The sequence below is a fragment of the Poeciliopsis prolifica genome, unplaced genomic scaffold, assembly GCF_027474105.1.
Source record: "Poeciliopsis prolifica strain line A6 unplaced genomic scaffold, Auburn_PproV2 SCAFFOLD017, whole genome shotgun sequence".
NCBI classification, from domain to species: Eukaryota; Metazoa; Chordata; class Actinopteri; order Cyprinodontiformes; family Poeciliidae; genus Poeciliopsis; species Poeciliopsis prolifica.
Window position 1 is genome coordinate 8,989,487 of NW_026562392.1, and position 15,979 is coordinate 9,005,465.

At 36.4% G+C, this 15,979-nt stretch overlaps 1 long non-coding RNA gene across 3 annotated transcripts in view; it reads right to left on the reverse strand.

Annotated features, from left to right (window-relative positions):
• Positions 1–15,979, reverse strand: part of LOC129367588 (uncharacterized) — a 111,062-nt gene that overhangs the window by 42,375 nt on the left and 52,708 nt on the right. Inside the window, exons 4-5 of one of the 3 annotated variants that reach the window (XR_008606722.1) lie at positions 10,578–10,714; positions 3,248–3,284 (exon numbers count right to left, since the gene is read on the reverse strand). This is a non-coding gene — a long non-coding RNA (uncharacterized LOC129367588). The remainder of the gene's footprint in view (positions 1–3,247; positions 3,285–10,577; positions 10,715–15,979) is intronic. The other 2 variants (XR_008606723.1, XR_008606721.1) reach the window with 2 other exon arrangements.

Genomic DNA, 15,979 nt, shown 5'->3' on the forward strand with positions numbered 1-15,979 from the left:
ATCAAAAGGCCAAAGGTTGCAATAAAAGCCCACTGACACACACACACACACACACACACACACACACACACACATATATATATATATATATATATATATATATATATACACACACATATATATATATATGTGTGTGTGTGTGTGTGTGTGTATGGATATATACACATAAGCACGCACACATTATTCACAAGCACTTACACACACATAGGAACATAAATAAACACACAATGGTGTTCATCAAAACAAGGTCAAACGCGGAGGGCAGACAGCTGGCTTGGTTGTCTAAGAAGAGAGCAGACAGCTGGGGAGTTTTAGTGTCTGCCCTTTCAAGAGAGTCTGGAGGAAAGTTTAGAGAGCACACAAGTGATTTTTTACGACAAGGCTGAGAGGTGTAAGATCTTATTTCAGTTGTTCTTGGTGGACTTTATCTTGATGTCATGTTTAAGGGGTTCATGACCACTTTGTCAGGATAAAGTGATAAGGAATGGAAGAAGTGGAAGATGAGATATTACAAAGAAATTGTAAATCTTTCAAAAAGAATGAAGATGGTAAAACAAGAAAAAAAAATCCAGTAACAGTGCTAGTTATTTCATAGTATAGTGTCACGGTAAAAACAAAGATAACACCAGTAAATACAACATTACTTCTCAACTGATTATAACTAAGAGAAACAAAGTTGTCTAATCCAAATTATTTTTACGTTTAATGAAGATAATAGACCTCTAAATCTAATAATTGCTTGTAGCACCCTTGAGCATGAGCAAGGCAAGTTCATTTATATGGCACAAATCCTATTAAATCTATTTATAGGACATGTTTAAGATGATCTCTGGATTTATGCCTGAAGTCTTACTAGGCAGTTTCAAAATTTATTTGCTGAATAATCTCTTTGTGAACGAGTTTAAAGTTGTGAACTTATGTGTATTTCTTCAGAAATTCTGATGGAGAGCAGATTTACTGTCCTTTAGTGATCTTCTGGATGAGTCAGTGATGAGCTCCTAGAATAAATTTGGTAGTCCGTCCAATTATGAAAAGGTTATCCACTGATCGATAGTTTCCTCATTTTGTGGATAACGGCTGATACTTGTGTTTTTAACATGAGTGCAGATTACGTCCCAACTCTACACACTCACAGACAACAATTACGACATGCCTTCAGTCAAATAAGGGTTTACAAAGAATCTTGTACTTTCCCTTAGCTCTAAAGAATATTATGAAATATGGGAGTTTTCGAGAGCTATTAGTTTGAATAAATCCAGGCCAACGTTCCAAATAAGTCATTTTGGCTCCATGTATGCCATTTGAAATTCACAAAAATTTTTCTCTTCAGTTCTTTTCCCCCCACTTATATCTGACTTTAAAATTATTATGTTAGTTGAGCTATTTTTGCAAAAAAATAAGAGTCAAAGAATCAGAAAAAAATAAAAATTATATATTTATATGTTTTGCAGATTAAACATCACTACTTGTCCAATAGTATTGGTTTTTCATGTGTTCAGTTGAAAGTTCTTCCTGTAGAAATTTTGCTTAGTTGTGCAAAGAAAGACAGTCATGCAGGGGGTGTTTACATCCCCTGCATTTGAGTATTTAAAAGGGGTGTGTCTAATAAGATGTCTTTCATTTACAGTGTATGATGATTTGGGGTGTACAATGGTAATGGACACCTCTGGATTTATTTGTATGTACACAGATTTGTTGACTTCTGCTATGTTGTTGTTGAAAATCCACTTAACTATTTACCAAGAACACTTGGCCATAAAAGGCCTTTTAAGACGTTTATCTCCAGATTGATATATTAGTTGAAATATTTCAAGTTAAGTTGTTTTTATATATTTTCTTGCCATAAAATCTCAGTCTCTGTTGCAGAAGCCCTAATATAGTTCCAAAAACCAAGTATGGAAATGCATAAATAAACTGACCATTCACCACAAAATGAGATGGCAGGCCAGACAGACAGGACAACATGCCTTGTCAAGGTAGAGCAGCCATGTGGGGTACAGAGGAGCACTTGAGGAAAAGACCGAGAGAAGGATGGAATCGAGCATGTGGTCCTCACAGCAGGAAACCCTGTGGTCATTTCACCCATGGACACACACATACAAAAAAAAACATACTTTCTGATGAAATGAAGGATGCATGTTCAGTCAAACTTTGAGACAAACAAAGAGAGGCCCTAAGCTAAATAAAAGGATATGGATGAATGAAAAACCCCAACTACACAAAGAAATGCATGCAAGCTAGTCAATGAAGACAGACAAGCGTGTCCTTTCCCTCCATTGACGATGAAGGGTAAGCTGGAAAATGCAGTGCTTTGTCTCACTAATGTGTTGCTGTCTCTGTAACAACATTTCATACTTTTGCTCATTAAAGAGAAATGATTTTTGTTTTTCAAATTTATATTAATATCTATTATCTCAATTTACCGGTGTTCTGATCTAAAGCAGATGTCAAGAAATCATGAAAAATAAGTCAATTGTATGTGTTTAAAAATTTAACAAAGCACCATAAGACAGTCAGTGCAATTATTGGGACATGGGTATAGCAAAGATAGAAGGTGAACACTGAAAGCAAGACTGATATTACATTTGCAAGATCATTCATATTCTTTGATACGATGTGTCAGCTGCACTACAAAAAGCATCCATCTTAACAAGTAATTTCATTTCATGCTCAGGCTCTGAATGTGTGTGGGATGGTTTGCCCCTGCAAAACAGTTTCTAATAAAAATACAGCTTCATCCCACCGGACACCCAAGGTGCACACTGCACTTTTAGATTACCATAATCTGAAAAATATGCAAAACAGATGCTTAGTCTGGCCCTGATCAACCTTTTGGGGAATTGTTAAACATTATAAGGGTTCTTTTTTTTTTTTTCTTTTTTCGTTTGTTTTTTGTACGCTAAAGTAATGAAAGCAGGATAAAACCTCATATGATTATTTCTGATTTTAGAGGAGACTAATGAACGTGTAATTGGTCATCAAGTTAAGTTCATATTAAAAAAAACATCTATCTGGTGATACACATAGCTATTGAACGATGATGGGTGGGTGTATAATACAGCTTTAATAAATAACCTTAATTAAATCCAAAGTTTAATGGATACACACTATGGAACTTTACCAAAATAACACATTTAATAAATTAATAAATTCAAGATCACAGTCATATCTACAAGTGTTAAAATCAGCATCCAAAGAAATTGAGCACAGCATGCTTATGTGCATTAATAAAAATTGAGCCACCAACCTTTCATCCATCCTACTGTCTGAGTCCAGTTGGGATGCTTTGCAAAAAAATAGAAACAAAGACAGAAAATGGAAGTAAATCCCAGCTCTCCTTGTCTTCTCAGTCACAATGTTCCTAATTTGTTGGTGAAAATATGGCCATTTCAAAATAATGTGCAAATGTCACAATGATTCATTTCACCCCATTTACAGTGAATCTAAATTTAAAAATAATAAAAATCAAGTCATGCCTACAAAGAAGTGTATCGATTTAGATGTACATAGTTTTGAATAGTAAGTGTGCATTGGGATGACGGGAGTAAGACTCATACCTACATTTGTGTGAGTGTTTACATACACTATAGAAAGACATGTATGCCTTTCTTTTCACACCACATAAAATCAGAATAAACGTTTTCCCTTTTAGATCAATTAGAACTACCTTTTTTTCCGCATTTGCTAAATGCCAGAATAATGACAGACATTTTTAAGGCAATTTTTATTACTTTCATCAAAGTAAAAGATTAAATACACTATTAGCATGTGGTTCCTTTGCCCTTAAACTATATGACTGATGTCAACTGTTTTTGATATCTTCCCACAAATTTCTCACAATAATTGTAATTTTGGCCTGATTCCTCCTGACACAACTGGTATAAACTGAGTCATGTTTGTAGGCTGCTTTGCTCACACACTCCTTTTCAGTTTTACCCATACAATTTTTGATAGGATTGAGAGCAGAGCTTTTATTTAAAATCAAAATGATAAGATCTTATTTTAGAACTTTTTCCTTTAAATAAATTCCCACATTGTTCCAAATTTTGTCAATGGTTTAATTCTGCACATAACTTACTTTTGCATAGAACTTATTCACAGAGTGGCCAAAAACAAGGTTGTTTTAAAATGGACAAAAAAAAAAAACAAAAACACCCTGAAATAAACTTGAAATCTTTCTGATGCATTTGTGTTGCAGCAAGCTTATATTATTATGTAGCCATGTGACATTTCAAACAGATGGGAGCAAAGACTCAGACTAACTACACAGCGCCTTGTCTTTTTCTAAATCAGGCGGGGGAAACTACGTATTACACAATGGTTCTGTTGTATTATTAGCCCCTCACAGGAAGCTGCTAAATTGTTGGATCAGACTCCAAAAAAGAAAAAAAAGTCTGGGAAAATTTCGGCTTCCTGCCTCATAATTTAGTGTTTTCGCTTCAGTGTACCTTTGCCTCTCTTCTCCTCCAGCCCAACCTATAATCCTGTTATTTGTCTGACTGGAAGTTCACTTAGATCTAATTTATGAGAAATAAAAAAAAATTACAGTAATCTCACAGAATCAAAGATACAGACTGATCAAATTTACAGCAAATTTGTCTCCCACTTATATTAAACCAACATTCAATTACTGTCATTTATGCCCACATAGATTACTGTTTACAAGCTACAAATAAGTAAACTGGATTTTTTTTCTATGCGCATGTGCAAAAACTTAGGGAATAAGTAAAGAAGAAAGAATAAGAAGTATAAGTGAAATTATAATATTATAAAATTGATAGATATGATCCCTCCAAGTTACTGTGGTTGGCACTTCTGTATATCCTCCTCGCTATAAAGACTATCTGTCTGACCTCAGCTGAACTCAGCTCGAAGGCAACAGCAACCTCTGCTGCTGATGTGAAGCTAAAAGGCAAGACCGAAGAGCTAAAACAACCAGCTAAGTAATCGTGGAAAATATATTTATGAATCCCACTCCCTTTATTGTACATATTTGTTTAAATATCCCTCTTTTATGTACAATTTAGAATTTCTGTATATTTTTTTTTCTTCATATGAAGCCCTTTGTTTGCCAATTATCAAACGGCAATATAAAATAGTTACGAGGCTGCAAAGCATTGCAAGATCCTGGATTTGAATCCCAGCCCAGGGTCTTTCTGCATGGAGTTTACATGTTCTCCCTGTGCATGCGTGCGTTCTCTCCGGGTGCTCCAGCTTCAAGCAGCATCCTGGTGTGTGTTAACACACTACCAAGATGAGATGAGAAATTACCTTAGTGAGATAACTGATAATGGTCAACTACCTGAAAAGCAGTCAATCTACTGTGAAATTAACATTCCCAAGTGGAAAACACTTAGGACAGCTGCCGGTCCTTCCCAGATTGGTTTTGCAGGGAACCTACCCCAACTTCAGACCCTGAAAACTTTCAAGAAATTGCAAGAAAAAAATATGCATAATAGATACTTTATAATAGGTATTAATAATGGCAATCCATAAAATGAAAGATACAAATAAAAAATTGGTCAGATTTGATGGTTCTATATATATAGACTGAAATGTGAACGAGGGTAACAGACAGACGAGAGAAGGATAAATTAAAGAGGAGTGAGCATGATTGTGAGAGAGAAAACAGATGAGGGAAAGGTGAGTGTGTGGTGAAAAGCCTAACATGAAGTATACTTCATACTGTTTGCACAAGAGAGCAATGGTAAAAGAAGAGAAGTGATGAATTCAGAGAATGGCTCAGCAAAGACCTTGGTTCTACTTAAATACATTTCCTTGTGCTCCACAGGACAAAAAAAATATGCTTTAGCATTTCCATTTTCACAGCAAAGAGCCTATCTTTGTTGTTTGAATAGGTACTTGCTTAGAGGAAAACAGTTTACTGAAATTTCCAAGGTTACAGCAACTAGCTGTGCTGCCTTATTTCTGACCTGAAAGGCCATATACCATTTTAATGTGCTGCGTTGCAAGCCGATATATTTTGTACTGTTCTGTATTTATTTTTTTAAACTACCAACAAGAGAATTATAGAAAACACAGTAGATTCTAGTTTGATATATCCAGATGGAATGAATACATTGGTATTTGATGTTCTTCTTTAGCAAGCATAGAAAACTTTGCATATTCCCAATATGCAAAGCTTAACTTAAATAGTTAAGCTGGAGGATTCTGGATTCTGAATCCTCAGAATTTTAGTTGTATGTGGTTTACAAGCAAGGAATCAGCAAGGAGGAATATTTGATTAGCTTCTTAAAGGAGGTTTTCAGTGAACTAATTTAATACCAAGAATAGGAGGGCAGCTGGGTTTAACCATTGAAATTGTGCATGCAAGTCTAATTGCATGCAATTTAGACTTGCATGCACCAATTGAAGAACCTGCAAGATACTAGCACTAAATGAACAGCAAAGACAAAATCTACTACAAGGATACTACTCTCCCCAAATAATTTATTAGGGTTGTCAGTATTCTCAAATAAACATAAGTGTTAGACTTGCATCATCAAAATAAAGATGTTACACATTTAAACATTCCAACAGTGCAAACTAATTTCTTTGTAACAATACTATCAACTACAGCTTTAATATTAAAAGAGCATAAACTTTTCATATTGACTTTTGTCCTATAAGATTAAAAATAACAGAGTAACTACAATTTCCACTTGATTCACCTGAATCAAGAGATAAAATATTGATTAGAAATTACACTGAGGTTTTGAGTATTTCATGAATAATAATAAAAAAACAGAAATCTCTGTGGCAAGCTCTGTTTACAAGAACCAAGTGAGAAGCACTTACAAAGACAGACAGTTCACACATACCTGCAGTACTCAGAACTCTGTGCAAATTCCCTGCAAACACATCTACACATGCAGAGCTTTCTTTGCAAAACTTCAACAAATGTCACGAGAAGCTTTTTCACAAACAGACACATACTTGTTCCAAGAGCCTCTGACAAATTGAATCACAATACTTTGCAGAACATGTCAGGTTGTTTAATTTTTACAAACGTGCATGAATGCCGAAGGTCTCACATGCACATGTGTGCAGCATGACTGTTTGCCTCCCACTTGCAGTGTTTGTGACGCATAGGAAAAGTCATTAGGCCCACACTTCCTCTCCAAAACTGAGGAGAAGGAAGAGTGGTTGTCTTACATGAAACGTACAGGAAATGTGTGGGTGAATGCCAACATAATATGTAAGTGTGTATGCACGTCTCCTAGTCAAAGGTTCAAACCCCTGGGGGCTGGCGACCAAGGTCTTGTAATTGCTTGCCTTTGATTGTGTTCATGGAGTAGACTGCAGCCCACAATTACAGTCATTTCGAAAACTTAACTAATGGTTAGCCTGCTTCACAGACAAGATCTTGTGAGTTCAACACAAGTCCAAAGGTCTCCTTCACATTTTCAGTTCAGATTGAATATCATTAAAACTGTGCACTATTTAAAGTCATTTATTCTGCTTGTGTTCTCACTAAAACCAAGAAGATAGAGCACATAACACCAGTTTTAAAGTCCCTCCACTGGCTCCCTGTAGCTCAAAGAACAGATTTTAAAATACTGTTGTTAGTTTACAAATCACTGAACGGTTTAGCACCACAATACATCAAAGATCTGCTGTTGTTGTATCAACCTTCCAGACCTCTCAGGTCTTCTGGTTCTGGTTCTGCTCTGCATCCCCAGAACCAGAACCAAGAGAGGAGAAGCAGCTTTCAGCATCTATGCACCAAAAATTTGGAACAAACTTCCAGAAAACTGTAAAACAGCAGAAACCCTGACTTCCTTTAAATCTCAACTAAAAACACACCTTTTTAGAATTGTATTTGAAATGTAACATGTAGCAATGTATCGTTTATTCTATGATGCATGACTTTGTGTTTTTGTGTTTATGATGTAAAGCACTTTGAACTGCCTTGCTGCTGAAATGTGCTATACAAATAAAATTCGATTTGATTTTGATTTGATTTAATAAAACATTTGAATATGTATAATATTTTGACAGTGTTATATCACTGATGTTTTTTTGGCATTTTACTCATAAAAGGCAACAACATGTACAGGATCTTAACATATAAAACAGTAGTTTCACAAGTTTCATTTCCCCCCTTTAAACATATGAACATCTGGAACTTCTGCTTTTCAATGGAACTCATGTTTCTAATTGTGTAACTAATCACTTGACATCTAAGGATGTGTGTATGCTTCTCATGGGTTTTTCTTCGCAGGAGTTTATGATTTTGCATAACGTCCAAACCAGCACTTCCTTGTTTGTCTGCCTATGTGTGGGTTGCGTGTTTATCTGCATCCTCAGACAGCATCAACAGCTTGTGGTGTATACATGAATGTATTCATGATGTTGAGTAGGTGTATTCTGTATGTATGTGTCAGCAGAGGAATTTATTTCATTTCAGCATGAGAAGGCAGGCAACAAGGTGGACAGAGACAGACTGGAGCAGCTCTGGAGCTCCAGCAAAAAAATAAATACAGGATGGAAGAAAATGTTTGCCAATGTCTACCAAAGCATGCCTTCATGGTTTAAATATGCAAACCTAACCCAAAGTAAAACAATACCGACTTGCGTATGTATGAACATAACTACCTACACACAAAAATACTCAGACAAGTCATCTAATTTGAACACCGGGGTTGTGCTTGTTGCTGCTATGAACATCTGTCACCCCAGCCAGATGCAGACAACCACAATATAAACAAAACAAAAACGTGATCATGTGCACACAAACACACACAATCACCCCATGCCAGTTCCTCTATATTATAAACACAAGCCACCTTGAGACATATTTTGAGTGACTTTCAAAAGCAACACTTGATACAGAAATCTAATGTCATTCAGTGTTTTAATGACTTGCTTTTTAAAAAGATAAATAAATAAATTTCCTTTCATTTTGAGAACGTGTATTTTTCAGGAGCTGAACAGAGCTCTGGTGGACGCACATCTATTCTTGCGTCCATTCTTTATTTCATTTCAGCATGAGAAGGCACCTCCAGATGAACAAACTTGTTAACATACACCTGCTCAACACAATTATTTCTACACATATGGTCACACACATGCACACATAAACTCCACAACGGTTAAAGGTCTTAGAAATGTGATGTACCTTTAGTACATCAATCTGGGCGTGCATACTTTAATTTTGGATGCAGTCTGGATTCCATCAAGTCAATTACACAATTAACATACCATATCCTTTAAGCAAAGCAAATATGCCTTTGCACCTGTAGGCAACCATTGTATTCACCTAGTATTGGTAAAATACCAAAGACAGGGCATGGGTACAAATAAAAAAAAAGACAGAAATTAAACATTTCTTCCATGTCACAATATATAGAAAGTGTTTAATAAAACTGAGTAGGACATTTGCTTTATATGCAACTTCTTTCTTGTCCATATTCCAACTTCAAAAAGGGACATAAAAGGTTTACATAGACTCTGCTTTGATTTCAGCATTTTTAACAGCATGCTCAGCAAATCAAAATAACATAATTGACATGTATTTTACTGGGCTTCATGTTATCTCTTTGACCCAATTCAAACCAAATCATAATTTGGCATACTTTGATATTTTTATACAAACGTATTGTTCATTTTACAAGTCTGTGTACTTTCAAACCCATTGTCAAATTTTCAAACTTAAGGAACCAAACTATTTGCTATCATTGATGACAAACAACCCTCTCGAAAGGAAGCTGTCTTGCAAGATCCCCAGGGTTACAGCAAGCTATACAGCTGAGTTACCGCCAGCAAACAGACTGTCAGGTGTTGTTTACCAGCATGAGAACCTCTGAGGCAGCTCATGTATGATAGGTTCCCTTCTGAACCTTCCAACCAAAGTAGGAAATCCCCTATACACAACCGACTCTAAAAACATCCAGATGTTAAAAAAAATTCATTATTTTTTTTTTTACTTTTTGGCACAAAGATTTATTTTTTTATTTTACTGTCAGGAATTTGTATTGCAAAAATAATTAAAGTTTATTAAACCTATTTTTAGTGATGTTCATACAGATTCATAACAATTGAAAAAAAAAACAAGCAGTAATTTTAGCTTTATGTCTCTGCAAAGCTTCTCCATCTCTGCAAAATGTTTTATTCCTCCCTTTTAACTGTGAGAAACAGGTTCGTAACATCACCAGGGCACTCTTTCCAGTAGCAAAGTGCAAATAACCCACACAATGTTGCTGGTGCCATTTCAAAACTGTTATAGTCAGAACAGTTTGCAAAGGGCGCCTAGCAGCAGTCAGCAATCCTGTCTCTTGGTGGTTTTATTAAATGAAGGGTGTTATCACTTCTAGTGTTAATCAGTGCTCGTCATCTTGAAATATTTCACTGTCTTCAGTTCTCATCCATAAAAACATGTCCTCATTAAAGGGCATCAACGCTGATTATCAGCCCTTACCTTAATAAATGCTGCTAAATAATAGGCAACATATTAAAAACATTCTGATGTTTCCTCATACTTCACTTTAACAACTAATTACCTCATGAGACCAGGAAACACAGTTGCTTTAACCTACAGAGGTAATTAGTGTATATTGCTACTGAAAGTGCTTTACCTGTGTGGTGTAATTCCTGAGTAAATTCCTTTTGCAGAGGTCTGGAGTTGGAGAGGATTCCTACAGTGTTAATTAAACCGTCTGTCTAGGAAAGAATTAGGGTCGTGATCTCCCAAACCTCAGTACTCCCACGCTCCCTGAGAAGAAAGGAGAGAAGAAAGGAGACTTAATGAAGGAATAAAAAGATAAAATGGCTTAATGAACCACCTAACGAGGCCTGTGGCCATTTAATAATCGCTTATTACAGCTTAATTAGAGCAATAATCCAGTTTGTTTGGAGTCATTCATTGTTGACTAGTGGCTGATTGTGTTTTTATGGCAACGGGGTAAACAAGGAAGGGTCGACGTTCCACAGGGCACGAGTCAGGTTTATCGGCGTGTCTGTATAAATTGGTTGTACTGGATGTTAGCCAGTGATTAGACTCCTTCAAGCATTGAAAAGATGCTACACAGAGGCAGAAAAATAACTTGTCTTGCTCATCTAGTTTAATTTGTGTTTGTTAGGACAGATGTTCAGATGTCCTCTGCTCTCAAACTAAGAACAACTCTCGGAGTGATTCTCAACCCTGGTTCCCAGTTCAGGGGCGCTGCCAGAAGTCTTCGGGCCCAAGATAAAAAATGAAATTGCTAGCTTCAGCACAACATAGAGCAAGGGGAGTGAGGGAGGGAGAGAGCAGCCACACGAGACTGTGATTGACAGTTCTAAAACTCTCCTTTCTCTGATTGGTTGTTTCTAAATAGTACTGTGAGAAGGGAGATGAAAAAAAATTTTTCACAGATTATTTCTATAGCATACGCTCACAACATAATGGCAGTTTTAACAAATATGTAAACAAATATCAACTTTTTAAAAAAATAAAAGTTATATACTGCAGCTTTAATTTGACTGAGGAGAGGGCAGGTCAGGAGGGACGTGGGTTAGAGCTGCTGCTGACTGACTCATCGGTTAAGTGTGGTAAGAAATACAGGTACAAGTTAAATATATGAATATGTTGGTAATTTTATTCCTTCGTTCATAGAATGCTCATGAAATGGAGGCAAACAGTAGTCTGAAGCGGAGCTAATTATGCTAAATGGTTGATAATCTCACAGTCTACCCTTGGAAAAAAACTTGGGTTGTAAATTGACACTCCTGTCTATTTCTCTCTCTATTTGTCTATTGGTTTTTTTCTAAAAAAACCAATAGGACATCCCTGGATTTATTACAGATCCAGGGGGGCTCGGTGCAAATATGGATGTCTGCTTTTTGGTCTGAGAGGGGCAACATTTGATTTTTACTGCTAAAAACTATCTTAGAAGACACAATTTGATTACTTTTATAATTGACAGAGCCCCATTTTTTTTTTCTATGAAAAAAATAAAATGAAATTGCTGGGGGCTCACTGTCGGTCAGGGGCCCTTGGAATTGTAATAACTCCCCCCCCCCCCTACACAGCTCCCCTGCCCCAGGGTCCACTGTCATGTTTTTGAGTTTCTTCGATTCAAGTGAATCAGAAAAAGCTTATTCTCTAATTATTGTGAAACCTCCTGAGCAAAAGCCTGTTTATTACCCATTTGTAATAGTCAGGTGAGTAGCTGGGAAAGAACTGCTGGCTTTGAGGACTGCTGTTCTATATCATCTATAAAAATAACTTTTTTTTTTTTCCTCAGTGGGACAACGGTATCCAATTTGGGCATATTTTTCACCAAGTGAATTACTTGGTACTAGTCTCCCAGAGTCATGCAAGTTCTCCCTTGTGGTCAATGTGTGGCCAATGCCAGTCCCTCAAGTTGTGGGCTTGGCAGCAGGACAAAAATATTGCTTTCAATAAACCCCAAATATTAGGATTACTATGTAGTATAAATCATAGTTGGGCTCTGCACTTGCGTCTTCGCAGTGAAGGATGCTTGTTTACAACCCAGGCAATTTCTGGTAAGCTTCATAGCATTTAATGGTACGGTTGGATAAAATATAAAACCTCAACACAGTCCATGCCACCAGGAACCAATCATTTCTGAGACATTCTGTACAAAGCAAAGTGTAGTACAAGGAGCTAGTTTTTCCAACAGGCTAGTAATTACCCACTTTGATGCATGCAAATATTGTAGTGATTAATTTATATTTCTTTTTGTCCAAGTAACACTGTCCCTCAAGAATTATTCATGGTTTGATTTCAATCTTAGAGTATGATTATGTGATGACTATCATGCAGAGAAGAGACAGATTTTCAGCTTGATGCCATCAGACTGATCTCTCACCTTTTACTATTGCCTTTGCAGGAAACAGTGCAAGAATCCCTCCATCTTGGTGTCTAACTTTGTAAAATAATGATGCACATGCTTTGTTTGCCTGATGATTCAATTAGCACATTGATTCAGCCACTATAGAAAAAACAATGCAGGGTCCTTTTCATAGGCATTAGCATGACTCAGATGAATCACAGACCAAGCACTTGTGCCAGGAGAGCCATCTGAAGAGTATTGCATATAGGGAACACGTGACACATCAAATTTTCATTACTCATGCTGGGATCCCATCACCCTTTCAAGGACTGACTCAGTCTCAGCATGGGCTGTATACTGCTGGTATTTGGCATCCAACGACTACTCTTATGCCTACGGTTCCCTGCACTGATTCTGAATGATTCATGCTGTGTCAGTGATTCTGACACAAGTCTAAGAAAAGACTTCATAGACTTTTGAATAATTACTGATGCTATCGATGAGAGAAATTTAGCTTTCTTTCTTCCACATTTCAATAATAGATGTGAAAATATACAAATAAATAGATTTGCTGTTTTGTTTTTTTTTTACTACTTTGTCAAGGTTCTATTACAGTGAAGTGATGGCAGCTTTCTTACATGTTGAATTAAAAATCCTTTTCAGCCTCTCTTCTAGTCTGAATTTAATCTATAGTCTTCAACATTGTTGCATTATAGGATTTTAAATTGGAATGTCAATTTGTTATATACTGCCATTTGTCACATTTCAATTTGGGTGCGTGTTAGCTAAAGCCATATTTAGTTACTCCGTATACTAAACTGCAACAGGGTAAGAATTATGCAATTTCCCCTAAAGGGTGAAAGAAGTGTTGCTCCAGGAACATATTAAATGATTTGCTCTCAGAACATCACACAGAGATCTGTGACAGTATTTCATGAAGAACATTTGAACCCTTAGCATCGCAGCTCACAGACCATGTATCCCATGTCTCTGACAATCTGCTAAAATAAAATCCCCCTCTTGTTCATTTCCAGACCGCCAAACAGCTGATGAGTCCCGTCGACGAGCCCACGATTTCCATCCCTGTCATATGCTTTCTCCTGTCTAGACACATGTCAATTTTACGTCTGCGGCTTTGGCATGACAGTTATTGTTCTGCAGTGTATGAATGATGTCAACAGATTTTTAACATGGGAAAGCTGATAAAAAAAAAATTCTTTGAACGATGCCACCAGATCACGGCATTTACACTTTTCTGCTCCCCACTTCTGCCAGTTGTATGAAAAGAAAAGAAAGAATAGTCTCATCTCTGTAGGTGTATAAATCTTTGACATTTCAATCAGCTCTAATGAGCTCAGGGAGACAATGATGATGTCAGGGGTAGTCATGGCAGTTCCAGTCAGGGCATTGGTCATGGTGTTTACTACAATGATGATATTGTTCCATAAACATTTTGTTCTTTTTCTGTTTAATAACATTAGTTGCTTGTTATGTGTCTCCTAGTAGATTTGAATTGACCTGCAGAAAATCAAATCAAATTTGCTCACAGTTGGCAAAGTTGGGTATGTTGATATTTTTATAATAAATAAAGGTTTCACAAATTATGTTAAGAGTCTGGAAAAAGTGTTGTGTAATTCAGTCTGGAGTTATTGAACAAAGAAAGTTCTTAGCTCGATTTCAGTTTCCTCCTTTGACACATGTTCACCTTAGTAAGGCACTTAAGCTCAAGTTGATTACCAATTAGTATATGAATGTGCACATATTTGTGAGTGTGACTCTACTTTAAAGAGTTATGACTGGTCAGTAGGACTAGAAAAGAGCTGACAATTCAAAGAGAATACAATACAAAGAACCATTTAATGTTGACGTCATTAGCTGCTTGTGTCCCTCTGTCTCCATCTGCTTTTGTACAAAATACCCAAAAGGCTACTCCACAAATAATTTATAGGTGCCAGCAGCAGCTTTGCTACTTTTGTAAGTGTTCCCTTAGTCTTCATTAGACAACTATGTCAACACTACATTGCAGGAAAAAAAAAAAAGACCTAGTTTTATTCTAGCTCAGTTCACATGTCTCAAAAGAAACAGCATGGGGCAATATAGCATGTTGCTATGATGTTCTAACATTGCAAAAAACATTTTCAGTTATGGCATTTTCTATGTCAGAAGTGCCCATTTATTCACTGACCTCTGATATTCCTATTCTATTGTATCTAGAATGTAGAACTCAGAGAGCGTTAAAACAAGAAAATTAGAGTCACGAGAACATATCCTGTGTCTTTCAAACCATCACAGAGATGGTCCATCAAGAAACTCTTGGGACACATTTTAACACAGTGTGTGCTCTTGTTAGTTGCATTTTCTAACAAGTCTAGCAAAGGTCTAGGCTAACTGTTATCAAAAATCAAAGTCTACATAGTCTCTATATAGTCTATATAGTGGTTGGACATCATTTTTACGTTGCTCACCCTGGAGCCTTTTGTTTGAAAACCTTGAGTGGGTCTAAAAGTCTGTTGTGATTGCATTATTATGTACATATTTTGTTTCCAGCCTGTTACACTTAGATAAAAAAAAAAAAACAATCAGAATATTTTTTGTAGAGTGAAAATTCTGAATTTGCTAATCTAACCACTTTTCAAACAGAGAGCTTCTTCTTTCTGCAGTTCTTCTCAGGGTTACAGTTACTTAGTCTGTGCCTTTAAAACGAAGGCCACAGTAACATATTAGCGGATGAAAGTGCTCTGTTCAAGCCCTTTAAATACATGAGGCAATGGTGACCAGACATCCATATTAAGCCCAACTTTATAAAACCTCTAACAGTATGTTTTGTTTGTTTTTTTTTCTCACTGGAAATAATGATGTTTTGAAGTGGCCCAGTCTGTCCAGATAATCTGTGGAAAGAGCTAAAGATATGGCTGATGACTAGAAGGCCTTCAAACCTGAATGGACTGGATCTCTTCATCATTGAGAAACCACCACAATAACAGTGGAAGCAAGCTCAGGTATGCAAAAGTCAAGAAAATCGCACAACAGCAGAACTTTTGTGCAATTTTGTGCGATTTTGAATAAATTTTGTCTTACTGCAATAAGATAATATCAGTCTTAAGCAGCTATTATTTTGTATGACTTTTGGAGCTTTGAATAAAACTTATTATAAAAGGCCTCCTGTCTTATTTTTATTTAATAAATTGCTGAGATTGCAA